The sequence below is a fragment of the Leptonychotes weddellii genome, chromosome 14, assembly GCF_054177405.1.
Source record: "Leptonychotes weddellii isolate Sample4059 chromosome 14, ASM5417740v2, whole genome shotgun sequence".
Lineage (NCBI taxonomy): Eukaryota > Metazoa > Chordata > Mammalia > Carnivora > Phocidae > Leptonychotes > Leptonychotes weddellii.
This window is the reverse complement of record NC_138382.1, coordinates 56,332,547-56,357,028: the sequence shown is the minus strand read 5'-3', so window position 1 is coordinate 56,357,028 and position 24,482 is coordinate 56,332,547.

Here is a 24,482-nt window from a genome sequence, read left to right as displayed (position 1 = left end):
CACGTTCTGCATGGAGCACTGGGTGTTGTGCACAAACAATGAATCATGGAACACTTCATCTAGAACTAATGATGTAATGTATGGGGATTAACATAAGAATAAAAAAAATAAATAAATAAACAAAAAAAAAATTAACTGATAAAGCCCTAAGTAAACTGAAAAAAAAAAAAAAAAGAAGCTGGGCATTTCTGAGGCCAGCAGCAGCAGGTGGGGGTGGGTTGCTCTCAGTTACTAATGATAGTCAATGTCAACATTGTTCCATCTCTGTGTCCCCCTATTCAATACTGCAGGAAAGAACCTGCTGCCTGATACAGATGTCCTCTCCTGCTTAATCAGCTCTGAAGGGAGGCTGGGTCACATGGACCCAGAGCATCGCTAGGTATCAGAGGCAATGTCCTGAAAACAAAGTGAGGTAGGCAACCATCACAAGAGGTGTCTATTACAATCATTTTCTTTAGTCCACTTACTTCAGAGTAGGAAACCCAGGGCTACAGAGAGATTGCAAATGCAGTCAGTGGCAAACCAGGATTTGTTATTATCCTGTTTCAGTCTCTCCTAAGTACTCCTCTGGGCTTTCTCCTGTCCTGCAGACACCAAATATTCCTCCTAAATTTGTCTTTTAATAACAGATTCATCACCCCTACAGCAATGAAAAGGCTACCAGGTAAGAGCCAGGAAGACTTATTAGGAGTCAGGGCAGTGGGTCAATGGTCAGGATTAAAGGAGTTTGTAGTTTCTAGCATAACCAGTTTGTTGAAGGGGCTGAATTTAGTGGAACACAATCAGGAAGTGAATTTATCTTCCTTCAGACAAAACCCCCAACTACCATCCTATGTCAGATCTCCCCTTCCCATCCTTTAACATTATCTCAGCCGATCCCATTGCTTCTTGTCATTAAAGATACGAAAAAATAAAATTAAACAAAAATGTTAAAGTCTACTACTGTTAAATTGTCAGTCTTGCATCTAATTCAGAGCTTCTTATATTCCATTAGCTTGGTCTGCCTAGCCCAGAAACTTGCTATGGAAGAAAGGGGCATGTGGTCTTTTACCTTTCCTGATCTTCTGCCCCTTCCATCTTCTGTGCCCTCCAAAGTCCAGGTAGAAGGTAGGGAAATTATAGAAAAAGAACAAAGGCCTTCTAGTTAACAAGTGTTGGTTATAGTTTTTGGTTTTGTTTTGGCTATTGATATTTCTTTATGGCAGGCTCCCAGTGCTGACTTACTCATGGGGTGCATTTGTGGGTTCCACAATGATGCCACGGACCTCAACATAGCGAGGTTTCCCAACATCTACAGTTATGGCAGACACCATCAGATGGCTAACACAACAAGTGTATCCAACATTGCACATTGAATTAAAACATTAAATATGGCTTTTACAGCCTCTCAGCAAGGGGTATTAGAATATCAGCAAATGAAAATGAAGAGGGAGTCTGTTGGAGTGGTTCTAAAAACAAAGTGAAGAAGAACATAGTTGGTGGACTGACACTGCTTGCTCGACCTTAAGACTTACTATACAACTACAGTAATCAAGACAGTGTGATATTGATAAAAGAAGAGACAAACAGATCAGTGAAAACAATGTGACTTCTCTTAAAAAGGTAACCTGTGCCCTTGAGATGGGTCTTCCTTTCTTTCTGCCTAGAGCTGTAGCAGCCCTTTTGTGACCATGGGAGAAGGTCAAGAAAAAGCAGATAACTGAAGATATCAGCTATCTCTCTCAGGCTTACTGTTTTATGAGAAAAAGTAACCCTTTATCTGTTTAAATAGAGTCTGAATTGGCTTGGGGGAGAGCTGTGTACCTCCTTCCTCACAGAGAGAGGAGTAGAAAAGCAAACACTCCAAACCTTTGAATTCCCTTCTATGAATTTCCTTTCAAATTGTTGACATCTTGGGGTATTGGGAGTAAAGGTTTCTGGACCAGTTGTTATCTTTAATTAAGTCCCAGTTAGATGGTCTACCTCCTCTCTTTAGAATATGAAGGTAACATATTTTGTCTTAGGGGTGCTAGCTGGAGTTCCAAGATAATAAGTCCCAATTAACATCTTGCTACACCAGAAAATAGGCAAAAGAGAGAGATTAGAAAATGAGGTCGATGAGGAAGGCTTGAAAGAAAATGCATGTAGCTAAAGCTAAGAACTCACAAAATGTAAGTGATCTGTGTAGATGGGTTGATTAAACCAAAACATTAGGAATGAGAACATAATATGCACCTGACATTTGGGCAAACCAAAGGAATCCTACCTAGAGATGCAGAAGTGTGTCCAAATAACAGGGAATGAATGGTGAGGAGGGTCCGTAAGTACAAATAGAGACGGTTAATGCAGTTGCAGGTGGTCTCTGTCCAGTAACAATCACTGAGGCAAATTAATCCAATGTAAAGCTGCCCTTATAGGACAGTTGACAATAAATACGTATTTCATTGCTTGGGCCCAAAGCTATCTAGCTTTCATTCAGAATGTATCTACATTACATATCTCCCAGGTCTATTTCTAAAGTCCCTGTCAATTAGTGGAATTGTATATGTTTCTGTGGACAGAATGTATATTCCAGGGACTGCTTCAATCACTGAATGTTCTTTGAATATTTGTAAATCTGTGTAAATCATGTTAGATGTAAAATCTGTAAAATGTAAAGACCTATTAGTATTTATTATCCACGTTCTTATGTTTTTGCATAGAAAAATTAGTAACAAGTTTCCTTAGTCTGAAAAAAAGAAAAGCTGAAGAGAAGATTTAAGATTTATTTATTTATTTTAGAGAGAGAGAGCGTGCGCACACATGCAAGCAGGGGGAGAGGCAAAGGGAGAGGGAGAGAGAGAAAGAGAGAGAGAATCTCAGGCAGACTCCCCTCTGAGCGTGGCACTGACCAGGGGCTCAATCTCACAACCTGAGCCAAAATCAAGAGTCCAACACTTAACCGACTGAACCACCCAGGTGCCCCAAGAGAATATTTTTAATAACTGCACAACTTCTTATAGGCATTATGATTATCTAAGCAGGGAATAATTCCCCAAAGTGTTTTAAACATGGAAATCTATTTTTTTTCTCCCCTTCAAGCAGTTCATGAAACTGGAAATCCAGTTTCCGTATAAATCTTTTCCTATCTCCACTACAGTCAGCTGGACTATCAGATTATTTATAATGTTCATTCACTCAGCAAATACGTATCTCATCTTTCAAATAGAGCCCATCAGATTATAACAGGAAAGTCTTTCCCTCCATCTCTTTAGCTACCTCTCTGTTAAGCTTAGCCAGCTAGCAGCAGCATATCAAATTGCATTCTCCATTTTATACCAAGGAGTTACTTGGGAAACTCTCATCTTGGGAGACAGTGTAGCATACTGCTTGATAAATCTTAGCTATGAGTCTTCTCCTATGATATTCAGATCTCTTGGAAGGACCTTGGACATTCTTTCCTACTGCTTTCTTAACTACTGAAGTATAATTTCTAATAACTACTAATTTTAGAGGCATAGTGGTTAAGATTGCAGATGCTGAAGCCAGAGATCCTGAGTCAAATCCTGGCTCTGCCCCTTGCTAGCTGAACTACCTTGGGAAAGTTTCTCTGTGCCTCAGTTTTCTCATTTCTAAAATGGTGAACATAATACTCTGGACCTCATGGGGTTTTGTGAGGATTAAATATATTAATGTTTGTAAAGAGCAGTGCCTAGCACATAGAAAGCCCTCAAATAAATGTCAGTGATTATTCAGAATTTACTTAACCAGCATTATAAGGACTTCAATAATTTTCTCTTATCACGAATATAATTCAATTGGAACCTAATTTCATTAAAAAAGTACCTACCACATAAAAGCACTCTCAAATTGGTGATCTAGTATATTAACCTAAATAATGAATGAAATCATCTGTGTGCAATAGAAAAGGATGCTGAGGTGACAGACTTTAGTAAGTTCAGTGAAACTGTCTTTAGCATTCCACGAAAAAATATAGGCATTTCTCCTTTATTTGCTTCCTTTTGGTTTGTGTTTTGTTTTTTATTTTTATTTCCTTCTCTTTAGCATTGTACATTGTAATAGTAATGTGTGCCCAAATAGAAATAACAACAGTGCTTCCCTTAATACATGAAGACAATGCTATTGCTTTGACAAAAGTCACATTCTTGAGCTTTCCTTGAGTTCTCTTATCACATCTTCTCAGCTAGAAGCCATCTACATTGAAGTCTACCAGTTCAATTCAGAAAAGTCTTTGACAGGGCCTCCAATCCTGTAAATTCACCTAACTTTGAGGTGCCAAAGTAAAAAAAAAAAGTTAGCCAGAACATACTCTAAAGAAGGGCTGAGAACATTCCCTACCAGACAGAGGTTAGGACAACTGGGCCAACAGTTGTTGCACATTCATAACTAGGAGAGAGACTGGGGATAAAATTAGATATAGAGACATTGAGACTACCTAAATAGAAGTGGGTAATTGGCAAGTCTGGTCAGTCAAATCATAGCTGACACTAAGAAATCTAACCTGAGGACCAGATGAGGTTTAGTCATCTGGCATTAGCAGGAAATAGCCAAACATATTACCAGAACAAAAATGTCAGGTGAAAAAAAAGTCAAGCCAATGAAGAAAGAAACACTTCAGTGACAAGGTATGGATGACTTGCCATTGTAAAACCACTGAGGCTCACTGGGCAGGAGCCACACAAGGATTTCTCCCAGGTGGGTGAAGAGTTGCATCAAAAAGGATTTGCTATCCTAAAGTCACCTCCTCAAAAAAAGCTCAAACCATGAAAGAAAAAATTGATGAATAGGATTACATTAAAATTAAGAACTTCCAATTATCAAAAGACACTATTAAGAGAACAAAAATGCTAACATGAAGTGGAAGAATATACTTGTTATGTGTATTTATCTCCAACAGAAAAATCTTACCCCAAAAATATAAAGAATTCATATAAATTAATAAGTAAAAGTCAATTAGCTTTTTCAATACAAAACCGAGCAAAAACTCAAATAGATAATTCACAGAAGAGGATAACCAAATAACTAATAAATATGTGAAGAGGTGCTCAACTTCAATAGTCATCATGGAAATGCAAATTAAAACTGCTTATTAAAATTTTTTAAATTAAAAAAAAGAGACAATACCAAGTGCAAATATACAATACCAGGTGAGAATATAAAGCCACTTGAACTCTCATACACTGCTGGTGAGAGTCTAACATGATACAGCCACTTTGGAAAACTGGTAGTATCTGCTAATGGTGAACATAGATACCCTCAGACCTACAAATTCCATTCACAAATATACATAGCACCATTATTTATATATATAATTGCTATATATGTATGTATACATACACACACACATATATATATACATGCACACACAATATTCTGTACAGCAATGAAAATGAATGAAATACTGCTACTTGCAACAACATCAGTGAATCATGAATCTCAAACACAATGTTGAGAGAAAGAAGCCAGGGATTAAAAAATATATATATTCTGCATGATTCCGTTAAAATGGAATTCAAAAACAGGCAAAACTACTCTGTGGAGTTAAAAGTTAGGATGAGTGGTTGTTCTTGGAGGCAGGAGAAGGGAGCTTCTGGAATTTTGGTTCTTTATTATGATGTTACTGTGTTCACTTTATTGAAAATACTTACACTTCTAAGATTTGTGCACTTTTGATGTGTATTTTATACTTCAAAAAATTTTTTTCAAGCAAAGTGGAGGAATGGCATTTTCTAACAAACTTACTAGGAAGCTTGGGGCTTGGCACGCAGTCTGGGCCTGACTGGGTTTTCTGTCTCTCCAGGAAGAGCCCAGGCTCTGTGAGAGTAGCATGATAAGCCAAGGCATTAAAGCCTATCTTAATTCAATCAAAGGCACTGTTATGTTATCAGCTCAGTCAGAGGTTTCTTCTGGAACTTTGAGAAAAAATAGCTAAGCTGCATGCAATTTTCTTAGTTCATACTCTCCTGAAATCTGTCTCCTAAAGAATTCCCTCCAGAGGAGATGAAGTTAATAATCATCCTGGAGTTAATCTTCAGGTGCCAATAATCTTGGGCCTTAAGAATGGTTAGTTCTTTATATCATTTACCTTTTAAATATATATTCAGAGGCAGAGATGCTTTAAAAGTAGGGGAAGGGGATCAAATGCCAAGTCCACTGTGGGGCCCTTCAATTATATGCTTCTAGATGCTACAAGAGCTCTCTTCTTCCTGAAAGGGAAGTAATTTCCCCTAAGTAGGGGTAAGATTCTTGTGTCATTGCTTGAACAAAGGTATACTATGGGCTCCAGGCATACAAATTTTAGTGGGCACTTTGAACTCAGAGCTGGGTGACAGGGAGACCCGAAGTCAGGCTCAAATTTCATTAAGCATCTATTTTCCACCAGGCTGCTAGATCATGAGAGCCAGCGAGGGTAGGGATCAGAATACATCAACTCCCCTAAAGACTGCCATTCAGAAGAAGAATGGTGAATGGTTCAATAGTTATATGAAAAATGACCACCAGCATCTCTGCCTACATTGGATTTTTGTGAGATATTTGTGAGAAATTCCAATAGGCTGGTTCATGCATCTAATCAACTTTATGGGTAGATGAAGAACACTTCCAGGCTCTTAGGAGCTTTGCTCTACTTGGCACACAGATAAATGAACAAAGATTGTATAGCATAATGAGTACTGTAACAGCAGGAAGCACAACGTACTATCAGAGCCCTTGGAAGATGAACTCCTAACCCAAACTCGAGAGGTTAAGAAAGTCTGGGAAATAGCCATTTAGTAAATGCACGCGAGTCATAACCCCATCTTGTACACCACAGTGAATACCTGCCATTTCTGGCTATGAAGCAGGGGATTTCCTTCAGGAGGCTCTTAGCCAATCTCATGGCAGCAAATTAGGCCACTGAATAGCAGATATTCTCCCAGATCTTAATTCACAGTGTGTCCTGCTTCCGACTAAAAGAAGAGACTTGGAACTTGACCAGGACTCTGGTCTCCAAGTCTAGAATTTGTAACAGCTGTCTCATAGAAGCCCAAGTACAAGTCCATGAACTGATGTAACAATTTGTTTAAAGTAGAAAGATAGTTGTCCTGGAGGCAAATCAGCCATTATTCAATGGACTATTTTATAGAGCAATCGATTTCTCTATTCCTGTTTATATACCCACCCATGGAAGCATAGGCCAAGCACTCCACGCACACACACACACGCACACACACTCACACGCACATATGCACACACACACCCCAGCATCATATTCTCTAAGGCCCACTGCTATGTCTATTGGTACCTCTTGTGGCCCTTGTTCCATGACCTATTCATCTACCAAAAACTAAGCTCAGAAAGCAAATAATCTTTTCTATCTTTCAGAAGGATTTCCACTACTCTCAGGGGAATTGCAGCATTTACTGGATGGGGACTGGAAATTGGGAAAATAGCCAGAGTGAAACTGAAAACTTGCTGCCAACTTCTGCAATACCTAAAACATATGACATCCTCCCACTACCTTCCCACAAAGTCCAAAGACTAGCCACTACTTGGATGAGAGAACTGGCACAGAGTGGCAGGAAAGAACAATGGGGGGAAAACCAGTGTCACATACCAGTCCAGAGAACTGGGTCTTTATGAATAATGAAAGAGTCACATGGATGATTCTCTGTATCTTTATAAGAAGCCCCAATACACCAAATCACTAGATCTAATAACCATTTGTCTTTCCTATTTAAAAAAAGAAAACAACACTTTACTGAGGTATGATTGACATACAAAAAGTTATACATATTTAACATACACAACTTGATGAGTTTGGAGATAAGTATACTTCCACGAAATGATCACTATGAGCTATGCCATTGGCACAGCCATCACCTCCAAAAGTTTCCTCCCATCCTCTTTATTTATTATTACTTTGTGTTTTTGTGTAATAAGATCTACCCTCTTAGCAAGATTTTAAGTATATAATACAATATTGTTAACTATAGGCTCTAAACTTCAGTAGGTCTCTAGGACTTATTCATCCTGTATAAGTGAAACTTTGTCCTCTTTGACTTAACACCTTCCTATTTCCCCCTCCCTCCTGCCCCTGGCAACCACCATTCTACTCTCTGCTTCTATCTAACTATTTTAGATTCCTTATGTAAACAATGTCATGTGGTATCTGTCTTCTGTACCTGGTTTGTTTCAATTAGCATAATGTCTTCAAGGTTCATCCATGTTGTTGCAAATGGCAGGATTTTTTCTTTTTTAAGGCTGAATAATATTCCATTGTACATACATACCACATTTTCTTTAACCATTCATCCATTGATGAATGGGAAGTTTTTAGCCATATTTCTTTAAATAATCTTTCTGCCTCTTTCCCTTTCTTTTCCTTCTGAAATTTCCACAATGCATATATTCATTTTCTTAAAGATATGCCATAAATCCCATAGGCTTTCTTCAGTCTTTTCTATTCTTTTTTTCTTTTTGTTCCTCCAACTGGATAATTTCAAATGACATGTCCTTGAATGTGCTGATTCTTTCTTCTGCTTGATTGAGTCTGCTGTTGAAGCTCTCTGTTGAAATTTTCAGTTCAGTCTTTATATTCTTCTTCAGGTCTAGAATTTCTGTTTGGTTCTTTTTAATGTTTTCTATCTCTTTGTTGAACTTCTCATTTTGTTCATGTATTGTTTTCCAGACTTTATTTATTGTTTATCTGTGTTCTCTTGTGCTCACTGGGATTCTTTAAGATGATTATTTTGAATCCTTTGTCAAGCAATTCATAGATCTCCATTTCTTTGAAGTCAGTTACTGAAGCTTTATTTTGTTCCTTTGGTGGTATTTATTTTCCTATCTTCATGATCCTTGTACCTTGTATTGGTGTTTGCACATTTGAAAAAGTAGTCACCTTTTCCAATCTTTACAGAATGGATTTGTTAAGGAAAGCCTTCCGCCAGTCAATCCAGCCGGAGATTCTGTGTGAGCTTGCTGCTGGGGTCCACAGGTGGGCCTGGTCCCAGGGGGTCAAGGGCAGGCTGCTACTGGGGTTTGCAGGCCAGCTGTTGAGAAATGTACATTGTTGGTGAAATCCCCTACCTCTTTTCTTTGTTCTTACCTGATCCCCAGTGATCTAGTCTTGCTGATTCTCTCAATGTTCTGAGTGAAGCATTACAGAAGGGGGGTTCACAAGTAACACCCTGAAAGGCAGGGGAAGTTGAATGCTCACTTTGCTCTCTCTTTCCCTCGTAGAAGACTCACAAGCCAAGGGGATCCCTTTCAGCATTGCACTGTGCTGGCTTGAGGGAGTGGTGACATATATAAAGTGAAACTGTTCTTCTTACCCTTTCATTGCATCTTTTCTCATTTCTGTGCTCCACTGGGGTGCTGTAACCTCTCATCTGGATTCTAGAGCTCTAGTGATAATATTCTATTCCAGGGATGGTTGTTAAATCAGTGTTTCTGTGCAAGGGATGATGGCTGGAACTTCTTATTCTGCTATCTTGCTGTTGCTATTCCTCTGATCTTTTCTATTTGTTAGCTTTCTCTGACTCTAATCCCAGATGTAATAGTGGGTTTTGATTCTTACGTTGCATGTGCATTTGCCAATTTCCATTATGGTACCGTAAAAATTGATCCGAGGCAAAACACCCAAAGGTGTTTGGACTTTGTTTTGGATCCTGTCTATTCTAACCTGATATATATAACTCCTTTCCCATTCTTAGTTTTGTCTTTAGTATGCTTGCCTCAATAGTAGCATCCCTTAGAGACTGCACTCTACTGTATAACTGGGGTGGAAAGATCATTCACATGGTATTCTACATTCAAAGATTTGCTGGGTTCTGGCTTTGGAAAATTCTGGGGTCTACACAACACATGGGGAAAAAAACTGCCAGAATGAATTCAATCACATATTTTCTAGCATAACAATAATGTATATTAGTATATTCCATGAAATATCTAACTTTATACAATACAAGCATTTCTTACTCATCAGGTTTTTCTAATGTTAGCCATTTTTTTTTTAACTTTCTAGGCTTAAAGAAAATCTACATCACTACAGGTTTCTTAAAGAAGACATCTTTTTCACAGAGCTATGTCCATGATACTTGATTTGAGTGAAGTCAGGGCAGTTAGTTTGGGAAAGTCCCAAGACTTCAGCCCACATCCACCCTAACCCCCAACCCTTAGTTCATTATAAGAATTTGACATGAGAGTGTGCACTAAATGAGCATAAAAATCCAGTAGGGCAACATTGTAATGGCAAAAGAAGGCCATTTGCAGCAAAATTATACAAAGATGAAGATGTTTAAATATTCATCCTTGTTTAGATCGCTGAATATTAAACTCAAGCAAAAGTCTGAGATTGGCTTATAATATTCAACCATACAAGGAAATTAAAACTACTGGTGGAAACTCTTCAGACAAAAAACTATCTTAAACCAACTATAAGTTGAGTAAGAAAAACATTTTTGTGCTGAGAAATGGTTTATTTAAGCACATCTGAAATCTGCCACGTCTAACCCTCAGCCTTGCCACTCTCCACTTTAACCAGGGTCTGAAGCTATGAGATGATAAGAATAATTTTTTTTAGTTTTTAAACAAAGATGGGGAGGGACAGACAGCAGAAATGAAATACGCCTTTCTGTTCTTCTGATGGAATCTGATTATTGTTGCATTCTTAGGCTATTTTAGAGGTGATGGAGAGGGAGAAGTGGTGAAGTGAGCACGTGAACTGAGAAGGCCTGAATCATTCATTAATTTTAGGATAGTCAATCTTGTCAGCTCTGTAAGTGAACTGGGAATTACGAGTCTCTCAGATCAGATACAGGAATCAGTGTCAGATCCCAGAGGGAATGAAGACTCTTGAATAAGAGGAACTTACTCCTCTGCGAGCTGTGACAGAGAAGGGTATGTGGCAATCTCCAGGGAGGATACCTGCAACGGCTGGGGCTTCATAACCCAAGGGTACACTCAGCTTAGAAACTACTTAGCAAAAGTGCTGAGTGCTAACCACCTGGGGCAGCAAGAACCTGAAGTGTGAAAGGGTCTGGCTTCAAAACGTGTGTGAGCGACCAATTCAGGGAGCATTTGATGTCTAGACCAAGAGAGGAAGAAACTGAATGGTATAATTACACAAGAACAGTGATAGGAGAGGTAAAGGCTAAAAATGAGCTGAAGTTTATCAAAAATGCTTGTTTACATTATTCCAGCTGAACAATTTCAGTTACCCATTTGAAAATTCAAATTGGTTTTGCTAATTGCCCAAAGCATGATTTTTTTTTTTTAAGCTGTTGGTGTAACATGTTAACATTTTTGTGCTGTCCTACTCATTCTACACAATAGAATGGAGTACTTGGTCTCTAAGGTCCCCTCTAGCCTTATGTGAGGCAGCATGCTGGGGGTGGGGGCAGGAAGCACTCGACTGGGAACCGGAAGCCCAATTATTAACCAGAGGGTTCATCTTACATGAGCCATTTAATGTCTCCAATTCTCAGTTTCAACACTTGAAAATGGAATTAGAAATATCAGTTTTACTTGTCTCACAGTCTGTTATGAAGATCAAGTTATATACTTAGGTATTTTGAATAAACATAAAGCTTTATATGAACATAAGTGATTTTTAAAATAATCTGTGGAAGATTGTGGAAGATGACTAGCAGGGTCATCAAGCATGAGGCAGAGAAAACAAATGGAAGAATTGCAATCCCCACACTGAGGTGTTTCCTACTTTCTGTACCTAAATATCTTTCCCTACCAGAGTGTAAATTCTGAAAAGCAAGTACTAAGTCTTAGACACTTTTGTGCAGACCATAGCACAAAGCATCATCCTTAATGAGTAGTAGGATCCAATAAATGTTTGTTGAACTATACCACCCAGCTTTGGCTTCTGAATTTATATATTGATTAGCCAAGACAGTAAATGCGAGTAAATTGGGTGAAAGAAAGAAGAGGAACCTTACTTTATAAGAGGGAAAAACAGCCTTGTCACTGTGGTCCTTATTGTTGCTTTCACTGTGCTCACTGCCTTTTCTATTCTGAACACAGACTTCTGAGCACTCTAAGTTGTCAAGAGCTCTGTGGGCTTTCCAGAGTAGCAGCTTTGTGTGGCTAAACACAGGACGCGCTTTCTTTTTGCATTTTTTGGGGGGTAGGTTTACCAACAAAGTCGTTGTCCCTCTCTTCCTGGCCTTAGCCCTCTGCAGATCTAGTTATGCCATTTAGGTTCATGAAGTACAAATTAGCATAATCCGATTAGATTAGCTGCTGAGGGACGTCTTTGGTGTGAAAAGCAGAGAAAAACAAAAGTCTCTCACAAAGAGGGGAGCCTGGAGCTTGCAAGGGGAGGGGCGACAATTGGTCCTGGGCTGCAGGCCTGAAAGCTTGCACCTGCACAAGCCCTCTTGTAAATAAGGACTCTTAGATAGTATTAAACAGGGCACTGAGGAGTCCGGGGGAGTTTGGGGAGGTAAGCATCGGGAAGAGAAAGGCAAGACAGCAGCTCTGCATCCCATTAATTGATTTATCTGGATTGGCAAAGCGGGAGTTGCTGACAGAAGAGAATGCCCATTTGATTCCTACTCAGCATTGAGAGTGGGTCAGCCCCATAATCTGGTCTATCGAGATAAGCGTTTTAGAATCTCTGCAAGAGACTGATAAGGGGTTTACTTGTAGGGAACAAAGTTCATTGGATGTTTGTACTTTCTGAATTGGACTCCTGTATGTTTCCTTTATTTCTGGAAAAGAAGGGGGAAAGCGAGGTGGTGGTACCTGTTTTAGGTCTTTGGGTAATGTGTGCTTAGAAGCCACAGAAGAAAAACTCAACAGTCAACTTGTTATAACAAGTGAAGCAAGAAAACTTTTTGACCGAGTGCACCTTTCTCTGCTCTAGGCCGTTTCTGGGTAGAGACGCAATTTTCATCATTTGGAAAACTAAGAAAGGGACTCTACGTGTGCAGTAAATCCCTGTGTGATCTCAGGTTTGTCTCCTAGACTCTTTTAAGCCACAATTCCTCCAGCTGTAAATTGGAACCAGTACTGCCATTAAATGGTTATTAGTATCAAAGATGGCATTTATAAAATGCCTGGCATGTAATAGACTCTCAATGGATATTAATGACCTTTCCTTAAGGTGTTTAAACATCCCTTCCCCATCCCCACCTTGCCATACTCACGTCTGTTTATGTTGTATGTCGATGTAGGGGTATCATGATCTTCAAACACAGAGCAGAGAGTTTACTAGTCCCAAGAGCTGACTTTTCTCTGCTTTGTCTCCCCCAACTTTTGGCCAGTATATCTTTCCTTCTCAGTTTCTGTGATGGAACATCTTTCCTCTGGGAGCCTAGAGTCATTCTGTCTCTCAGAGAGGACCCAGGAGACCCTACAAGGTTGTTTTCAGAAGCTCTGGAACCAAGGGAAAAAATTTAGTCTGAGGAGGCAGGCAGGAAAATAATTTCTATGTGCTAGAAGCCAAAGTGAGCATGCAGAACACCCTGAGTGTGAGATGGCGGTCTGGAGGCCTGATACCTAGAGGAAAGGGTAAGAAGGTGATCAGGGGAAGTCCTGAGAAGCTCATTAACCCTGACAGCCCATATCTCCCTCGGGCTGTGGGTTGAAACAATTGCACTTCATACATCTCTTACGTAGAGTGGTCAGATGGCATAAAAGGAAGTGGTGCAGGGTGTCCTTAGTCGGACAAGATGCTCTGCCTTCCCGTGCAGACTTTAGTAAAGGTCGCTTTTGCAAGTCTGACTTTTTCAGGGATATTTTACATCATGGTCAAGATAGAGATTGGGAACATAATTTGACAATATATGAAATTATATACAATTATATATCATGATATTTAGATCATGACCAAGTTAAAGACTTATCCAAACAATGCAAAGAAATATATTAATATTACATATCCCATACCAATTTCAGTAGATACCAAAAACCTTTCATTAAAATGTATTACCTGGCCCTTATTTGGGGCGGGGTGGGGAGTGAAAACTGCCTTCCTCTATGCCCCAGGAGGTAGATCTATACAAACCTCAGCCTCCCTACTCTTGGACTTCTGGTTGGCTTCACAAATGGAAAGCAGTAGCAGAGCAGAGTGTAGCAGGAGAAAAAAAGGTCAAGGTATTTATCCGTCCCCCTCCCCACCCCTTCATCTGCAACCACAGCTCCTATCAGACGGCCCTTCATCCTGAACACGGCTTTACAGGAGGCCAGTCACACAGCGGGTACCAGGCAGTAGCAGACTTTACCTTTACCCAGCTCTCCCTTTCTGGAGACCCAATTTTTGAGAAAATTGTTCTTCTGAACTTTTATTTCTTTTTTTGTTTTTTTCCTTCCTTTTCTTTTTGTTTTGCCTCTTGGATGTTTCTTCTTCTTCCTGCCCAAGAGTGTGTGTCCTCTTAGCTCTGCCAGGTTAGGATAGAGAGGGCCGATCTATCTCAGACCTGGTGGGCCCTGTGTCAGAGTTCCAGGAAGAAGTTTTTGAAACTTCTCTTTATTAGAGCCGAATTTAGAATTTGGTGAGGGAACAATTTTATCTATTTGAATTTATTTGAAATATGTAATTTTCAATGTCTTAATAAGTCCTTCGTATTAAAGGGGAGGAAATACTCAGCATCCCACCACCACCACCATTTCTTGCCTCAGAAACCTCAAAAATGGGACCTCACAACAAGATTTTAAAGTGGGTTCAAAAAAACAAAAACCTCAGAATGAAGGAAGTCTTTCTAACTATGACTAGAAATCCAGAACCATAAAACTGATAAATTGTATAACATAAAAATCAAATTCTTATACATAGCAAATGAACACCATAAACAAAGTCATAAGACAAATAAAATATTGGAGGGGGGATATTTGTTATTCAGGAATATGGTTGATCTCCTTCATATGTAAAGAGCTTTTAGAAACTGGAAATAAAAAGCCCAACAACCCAACAGGAAAAAAAGCTAAAAATATCTATAGACAGTCCACAAAAACACAAATGATTCATAAGCATATGATGTCAGCCTCACTCATAAAAAGAAAAATGCAAATTAAAACTGCATTGAGATAACATTTTCACCTATCAGATTGGCAAGTATCCCAGCAATGATCAATATGCTCTATAGTCGACTGTGGAAACAAGAATTCCCACACATTGCTGCTAACAGTGCACTTATCCCACAGATATCTACAAATGGGAAATCTTGTGTGTTGAAGGCTATTCATTGCTATTCATTGCAGCATTGTTAGTATCAGCAAAAGGCTGGAAAAAGACCCAGTGTCCCTCAGTAACTAAGGTACATCCATATGATATAATACATGCGGAGGTTAACAAGAGTGAGAAAGTTCTCTATGGTATTGGAAGATCTCCAGGATGTAGTGTTAAGAGAGAAAGCAAGGTGGTATAAGAAAGAAGGAAATTAGAATATATATTGTTTGCACAAAGATACAGGTACATTAGTTAAAAGATAATGGTTCACTCCTGGTGTTGTACACTCTAAGGGTTTTGATAAATGTATAATGACATATGGAAGATGGCGGAATAGGAGGATCCTAAACTCAGGTTTAGGGGATTAACCGCACACTTATGATGAACACTGAATAATGTACAGAATTGTTGAATAACTGTATTATACACCTGAAACTAGTATAATACCGTATGTTAACTATATTGGAATTTAAAAAAATTCTAGTTTTGTATTCACTAGAAGGACTAATTTTGTATTCACTAAAAGGACTTCTTTGTTATCATTGATTAATTTTATAACTAGATATTACATAAACTCATACAAATAAATGTTATTGATTTTAAAAATCTAGTTTTTGTTAATGTTACGAGTTGGCATCCTGAATAAAATTTCAACCGGGAGGGGCACCTAGGTGGCTCAGTCCATTAAGCATTCAACTCTTGGTTTTGGCTCCGGTCATGATCTCAGGGTTGTGAGACCGAGGCCCCCCCCACAACCCCTTGGGCTCCACACTCAGAATGGAGTCTGCTGGGGATTCTCTCTCCCTCTCCCTGTGCCCCTCCCCCCACTCACACTCTAAACACATACATACATACAATCTTAAAAAAAATTTCTACTGGAGGGAAAAATGTGTAATAACATGTATGCATCATTATAATATCATACAGAATGATTTCACTGCCCTAAAAATCCTTTGAGCTCTCCCTATTCATCCTACCCCCGCCCACTTCTGGCAACCACTGATGTTTTTACTGTCTTCACAGTTTTGCCTTTTCCAGAATGTCATGTAGTTGGAATCAGACAATATCTAGTTTTTGCAGATTGGCTTATTTCACTTGGTGATATGCATTTAAGTTTCCTCTTTGTCTTTTCCTGGCTTGAAAGCTCATCTCCTTTTAGTGAATAATATTACTTTGTCTAGATGTACCACAGTTTATTTTTCTATTCATCTACTAAAGGATATCTTTGTTGCTTCCAAGTTTGGGCAATTATGAATAAAGCTGCTATACATCTGTGTGAAGGTATTTGTGTGGACATAAGTTTTCAACTCCTTTGGGTAAAAACTGAGGAGTGCAATTGCTGGAGTGTATGGAAGGATATGTTTCGTTGTCTAAGAAACTGCCGAACTGCCATCCAAAGCAGCTGTGCTGCTTGGCATTTTTACCAGCAATGTCTAAGAGTTCCTGCTGCTCCCTATGCTTTCCAACATTTGCTGTTGTCAGTGATCATTTCAGCTGTTCTAATAGGTGTGTAACGGTATCTCATTGTTTTAATTCACCTTTCCCTGATGACATATGATGTGGAGCATATTTCCATATGCTTATTTGACCTCTGTATATCTTCTTTGGTGAGGTGTCTATTAAGGTCTTTGGCCCATTTTTTAATTGGGTTTTTTGTTTTCTTCGAGTTCTTTGTATATTTTGGATAACAGTCCTTTACCAGATGCGTCTTTTGAAAATATTTTTTTCTCCAATCTGTGGCTTGTCTTCTCATTCTCTTGACATTGTCTTTCATAGAGCTTAATAATCTTTTTAAAAGAAAAAATAATGCTGTTACTAACCCCAGTCCCACTCTCTTTTTTCTTTTTTTTCTTTAAAAAAATAGCCTTCGAGAGGTGACTGGCTTGCTAGTTGGTAGAGGATGCAACTCTTAATCTCAGGGTGGTGAATTCAAGCCCCACACTGGGCATGGAGCCTATTTAATTAAAAAAACAGCCTTGGAAAGTGACTTTTTGATAACCATTTCCTGGGCATATTACTATATCCTCCCTATTATCTCAATCCTATCTTTAAAAACATTACTTCTAAAATACAAAAACTATAGATTTTAAAACACTTCAACAATTTATAAAAATATGGCAGTTGTGGGCGCCTGGGTGGCTCAGTCGTTAAGCATCTGCCTTCGGCTCAGGTCATGATCCCAGGGTCCTGGGATCGAGTCCCGCACTGGGCTCCCTGTTCTGCGGGAAGCCTGCCTCTCCCTCTCCCATTCCCCCTGCTTGTATTCCCTCTCTCGCTGTGTCTCTCTCTGTCAAATAAATAAATAAAATCTTTAAAAAAAAATATGGCAGTTGTATTGAGACCATTTTATTTTAGTATACTCATAGCCACAAATGATAAAATGTATAGCTTTTTAACTTTTTATACATTTAGCCTATCCACTTAAACATTTTATCTCACTGGGTAACACACATTTATTCTTTAAACGGAAGTACTGGGGGAAAAAGATGTTTATGGCTTGGAAATTTTGTATTTTTAAACTTTTGCTTAGAAAGTTCTCTTTTCATCTATGCACGTGACTATCTGCTGAAAACTAATTTTTACTCCAAAATATTTTTCAATATGTTTGCCCAAATTAGGGCTCGAAGGCAAAAGCTTTTTAGAAGATTCAGATCTTAACTTGGCAAACACTATATTATCTTGTTTGTTTATTTGATTGTTTTGTCCTCAGCAGCCCTCTCCTCTCCTTTTTAAATCTACTCACGCCCACATGCCGGGAGAGTAAACTCAGAGAACATCTGGGGCTCTCCTCTCACATACTGTTTAAAAGCTAAACATGTATCCGGTTTTTGCCCAGGAAGTGCCTGATGCTCAGTCTGGCAGGCACAGTAATATTCTGTCCTATCCTGAATATTAACGTGCCATGTGATAAGACTGGGGACATCCCAGGACCCTTGGCGGCAGTTCCTCCCCCTGGCTCCTCCCTATGGGATCTGGCTCATTTTGTGATCTCTGTGACAACCTCTACCTCCTTGGGTAGAGTGTTAAAGAGCCACCAAGAAACTGGATCTTGGGCCAACAGATCCTCAGCTATAACCTTGTCTAGTTACTTATTGGTCCAAACTGAATGGAGTTGAAGGGCAGGCCAAAAGATGTTACTGATATGACAACCTCTCCCTCCGAACTTCTCTTAGAGACCCAAGAGTCTCATGTAACTGATTAGCCCAACCCCTTCCACATATTTTCCGGGCACCATTGTCTCATTTTTTAAATCCTTCAAAATCCATTCTTTGTGCGATGCCTGTATGAGGTGCAACGGGGTTGGTGCTTCCCAATTGCTGACACAATTGTACACTCTTTTTTTTTTTTTAAAGATTTTATTTATTTATTTGAGTGAGAGAGTGAGAGAGAGAGAGAGAGCACAAGAGGGGGGGAGCGGGAGAGGGAGAAGCAGACTCCCTGCTGAGCAGGGAGCCCGATGCGGGACTCGATCCGGGGACTCCAGGATCATGACCTGAGCCGAAGGTAGTCGCTTAACCAACTGAGCCACCCAGGCGCCCACAATTGTACACTCTTGGGTGTATCACTGGTTGGTGGAAAGAGAACATGTGCACACATACACACATCATCAAGTTTGTTGGTTTATTTAGTGAAAGATCCAAAAAAAATACCCTGAAGTTATCTGACTACTGGAGCAGATGCTAAATATTCACCACAGCACTCCACTTCTTCCAAACTGGGGAGAGGGTCACAGTGGCCATAAGCCTATGTGCAAGGCAGAGTCTTGTTGAATCCAAGAGATTTAATTCTCTGCTCTTCCACAGTGTTTCTAAACCTGGGACTTGTATCACTAGTTAAAAAGAATTGATACAGCTAAACTGAATATAGGAAGAGAATACGATCCCATACCCAGTGAAGAAAAACACTATCCATTTCCTTAGACCCTCCTTCCTCCTCAACTCCAGAGGAGCTAAAACCAGAAGAAGAACAGGTAGGAGATGTGGAGGAGTAGATTTCCCACCTTGTACATGCTTGTGCACGCACGTGTGTGTGCGCACACACACACACGCGCACACACACACAGTCATTCACAAGTACCAATGCCCTGAGCCATAGTTCATGCTCAAGCCAAGGGGGAAAGGGGAAGCCAAGTCCAAACAGAGGAACAAACAGCTTCTCCTGCAGGCTCCTCCTTTCAAGCCTGCCTCTGCAGGACAGTATCCTCACGGTGTCTTACCGTGGTATCACCCCCAGCTTGGTGCTTCTAAACAAGAGGCTTTGTTTTTCAGGGTTGTGTTTGGTTACTCAATAGTGTTATTGGGTAATATGCCTGCTCCATAATGTTCCATGAAAGTGGTCAGGATTTAAAAAATTAAGAATTCCCACACCTGATATTTATCCAAAGGACACAAAAATAGTGATTCGAAAGGGTCCATGTTTATAGCAGCAACATCCACAAAAGTCATTCTGGAAAAACAGTATGGAGGTTCCTCAAAAAGTTAAAAATAGAGCTACCTGATGACCCAGCAATTGCACTACTAGTTATTTACCCAAAGGATACAAAAATAGTGATTTGAAGGGGCACATGCACCCCAGTGTTTATAGCAGCAATGTCCACAATAGCCAAACTATGGAAAGAGCCCAGATGCCCACTGACATATGAATGGATAAAGAAGAGGTGGTGTATACATATACAATGGAATATTACTCAGCCATCAAAAAGAATGAAATCATGCCATTTGCAATGACGTGGATGGAACTAGAGTGTATTATGCTAGTGAAATAAGTCAGTCAGAGAAAGACAAATACCATATGGTTTCATTCATATGTGGAACTTAAGAAACAAAACAGATGAACATAGGGGAAGGGAAGGAAAAATAAAATAAGACAAGAACAGAGAGGGAGGCAAACCATAAGAGACTCTTAATTATAGGAAACAAACTGAGGGTTGCTGGAGGGGAGGTGATTGGGGGGTGGGGTAACTGAGTGATGGGCATTAAGGAAGGTACTTGATGTAATGAATGCTGGGTGTTATATGCAACTGATGAATCACTAAATTCTATCCCTGAAACAAATAATATAGTATGTGTTAACTAAATTAAATTTTAATTTTAAAAATAAATAAAAATAAACATAAATAAAAAGAATTCCCACACCTGAAACTAATGCAACATTGTATGTCAAATATACTTCAATTAAAAAAGGACAATAACTTTTTAAAATTTAAAAATAAAAAAGAATTAAGAATTTTGATGCAAAAAAAATCTGTGAAAAGCAGTAATTTTGAGTAAAAATGACTGAGAGTCAAATTCTGACTCTGCAGTGGAAACTTGAGCAAGATAAATAAACTCCTAAACTTCAGTTTCCTCATCTGTGAAGTGAGAACAACACACATAATTAACATAATGTTAACAATACAACATTGTTATGAAGATTAGGTGAGCTGACACATTGGAAGCTCTTGGCTCAGTTTCTAGCATTTGGGAGGAACCCCAAGAGTCTGAGCTCTTATTCTTATTATTATACTTTTATGTACATTGTAAAATTCTGAAACAGAGATCCATGCCCATACATCTCTGACCATAATTCCGATTAATTCTTTATGATAGGTTCCTAGAAGGATAATTACTTAGGTCCAAGCGTCTGAACATATTGGATGATAATCCTGTTTTGTCAGAGTTATCCAGAAAAGGCAATTCAACAGTTTGCTTCACTTGACTACCAGAAAATCCTCGAGCTCTGGAAGTTAAATTCTTAAATTTATTTGGCAGATGACAAACCTAACTAAATTTATGTATATTTATGTTAAAATCTAGTGCTCTTTAAGATCTCTTTGTGATAGGTCATCAGCAAGAAAGAAAAAATAAGAGGGAAAGTTTCTCTATTTCTGGTAAACCCAACAGTCCCAGAGGCGAAAGTGGTTTAGGAGACTGCCCCTGGCTTCCAGCAATCCTTTGAGTGCATTCATTCCTTGGCGTTCCTTTCTAACACCTGCCAGTTTAAATCCCTCACTTTGCATTGCCATTGGACTTTCAGATTCCCTCCTTATCTTTGACCTTTTTATTTAAGGATGTGACTTTTAACTAACCTTTGGCCTGTGGGTCAGCAGTTAAGCTGTCCATTCTCCCAGACTTCTTTCATCTTTTGCCTTTTTAAGGACAAAGCCAATTGTGCATAACTTACACATATTTTGGCCATCTCAAGCCATTCTTAGGTGGTGAAACCTCCTAAGACAGGTGCTGCCAGGGGCACACTGAATAGAAACGAGAAACAAACTGTTAAGAAGAGCAATAGACTTTGGGTTTCTCAGGAAAACTCAGCCTGTTCCAGTTTCATTTCAATGTCCTCTTTTAGGGGAGGCTAGAGGATTATTCTTAACAGAGGCAGTCTCGATACAGTTTTCTCATTTTGAAAGTGAGGTCTCTTGCTTGTGAGGAGTAAATGTTAAAAACCATCCCTCTCCTCAAGGAGATCTTAGCTTACTGGAGAAGGGGGACAGAATATACACACATGTCTGCAACCTAGAGTAGAGGAAGTAAGGGTCGCGAAGCACAAAAGGGAATTCTGAGAAAGGAGAGTTTCAATTGAATGGTGGAAATCTAGGAGGACTTCATGTAAGAGATGGTGTTTAAACGAGGAGTCAAGCTTTGTGAAGGAGTGGTGTTTAAGATCAGTCATGAAGGATGTTAGTGAGTGGAATTTGGTGCAGGTGGAGGGGTGAGTAGAACGAGAATGGGAACATGCATGCATGCAAGTGGAATCACAAGAGAAAAGTCAGAGCTACTAAGAAGTAGAACATGTCTGGGGACTATCAAGGGAGGTAGTTTCATTAGCATGTACAATATATTTAGGGGATTGTGGAAGGTACAAGGAAGGACCAGGCTGCAGAGTGCCTGGAGTAAGGCATTTGTCTCAGTCTGGTGGACAAGATGCTGAAGGTTTGATAGCTAGGGAGTGATCTGACCCCAGCTGTGGTTTGAGAAGGACAGTGAGGGAGCTGTGTGTAAGGTGAAATGAAGAGAGAGCCAGAGGTAGAGAGAGAGAGAAATAGAGAGGAAAGAAAGACTAACCAGGGCATGTTAGATTTTTTCTAGACTAAAGACAATAGTGGGGGAGGGGGTCAAAGCCAGAGCAGTGGCTGTGAGGATGGAGAGAACAGGAGGAAAAGCTTAGTAAATTTATGAAATTCTTTTTTTAAAGAATAATTTCTTTTCTTAAATAATTTATTTGCAATAAATTAATAGTTAAATAGCAAATTCAGTGGTTAAAAACTCACAAAACACATCAACAAAAAAATCTTTGGTTAATACATCTAATCACATTCTATAAAGCACAATAAATCAATTTCAATAAAAAGGCATATGAAGACTACTGTATGCTGTTGAAAAGAGATGAGCATAACAATAAGGTGCTTATCTGTTTTCAATCTTAAAAAACTTAGAGGCTGAACAGATCTGTAGAAAGGTTGGACACAGGGTCAGGAAATCAGGCACCGTGTCCTGGGTTTCCATTAATTGTCCATGGGACCTCTGGAAAGTCACTTCACAACACTGTGGACCTATTTTCTCCTCTGTAAAACAAGGAGTAAAACAAGCCAATCTCATGATCTATATAAATCAGTGGCCCTGTTTATGCCTGGTTTCCAGAAATTTCTAGTGGTGTCCAGAGCAGACCAAACATTTTTTTCAAGTAACAGAGTAGTGTAGATATAATCCATCTAAACTTTTCTGTTGGGTTCAAATAATCCATAAAGAGATGTACCATCAGTGAACTATAATGTGTTTTAATGGAAAATTCTTACTACTGCAATCACCAAGCCTTGAGTATAAGACACCATGAAAGACCACAGAGTAATTTTTGAATTAGTTTCCAGTCCCATGGATACCTTGCCAAAGGTTTTGATCCATGTGTACCTACAATTCCTTTTGACAGTCACTTTAACCCCACACAACTTGATATACCAAAATCTAAGCTTGTAAATAATTTAAGAGGTAAATTACATCAAGTAATATTTTAAGTGTTTATTCGTTTATCAATGGAATTTCCTGCAGGGTTTCTTTAAATCATTATCCCCCTCATATAGTTTAATGATAACTCAATCTCACGACTTTTCAGGAGCACTCTCTTACACTTTAGTGGAAAGGCCCTCTGTACTGACAGACACGGCCCCAACAGCAGAAAAGGGCACTCATTCTGAGAAGAGCAGTAAAATCCTGCATTCAGGCAAAGAGGTCCTCTGTGCCCTCGTCAGCAACATGTTAATAGGAAGCTAACATAAAAACGCTGTCAAAAGTGTTATTTTGATTTAATGCTAGATGAAGAGAGTAAGTAATGTTGTTCAATTGACAACTGTCATCAAAGCTTTGAGATATACTATCAGTTGGTAGTTTGGGGACAAATTTAAGTCCACATAACCTCATGAGCAAGAAATGCACATTTGGAGGAAGTCCCTTAGTCTCTGTGCATATGTGTTTCCCTGGACTATTCTGGGTCCATAGGGAAGTGTATAGAATGCAGTTTAAAGGAAGACCTAGAAGGAAAACATAGTGCTTCGGATAAATGCACTGGGCTATGAGTGTGAATGCTGTGTAAATGTTAATGACATTATGACCTTGTTATTTGGGGGGAAGGAGATTTTGGGGGAGCCTCATCTAGCTTTTTTTCTGATCACCAAACCAAAGAGGCTCAGTTCAACCTTCCATAAATCAATATCTTCTTTCTAGAGTAGCAGGAAATTTAAATTCTTCTATTGTGTATACACTGGAAACCCATAATTGCAAATCCATCAGTTTCATACCTGTGGTTCAGAAGGTTTTAAAACCAATGTACTGTCAAGAACTTTAGGGAAATAAAATGTCCCAGAGACAATCAACTGACATTATTTGTATTCTGGGCTCAGCTATGGGATTCATCCTTGAATCCATCTTTGAATCCAATCATTGGGGGGGGGGGGCACGTGGTTGTGAGTAGTTCTGCCAGATCCGCACTGTTTCATTGCCTAGTGGGTACCACTCCTACCAGCATAAGATTGAGCTAATGCTCCATAGCTAGGAAGACAAATTACAAATTCATTAATTTATTAAAGTCTGTTATTACATTCCTATTGTCTACTCTAGATCTTCTGTTTAAACTAAGCTCTCTGTTAAATGAGTTGTTAAATGGTAATGTTTGGATTTTCATAATTATATTTGAAGTTTACAGGTCTTAAACCAGGAGGAACTCAGGCTGAATTAAACGTTTTAATGCCTGACATGCGCAACTAAGGGGTTAGATAACCTATTTTAGCTATTTAGAAAACTATGAACTCTAATTCATAAATTATCAAGTCCTTTCCTCTCACAGAAATAATCCACCATTTGGC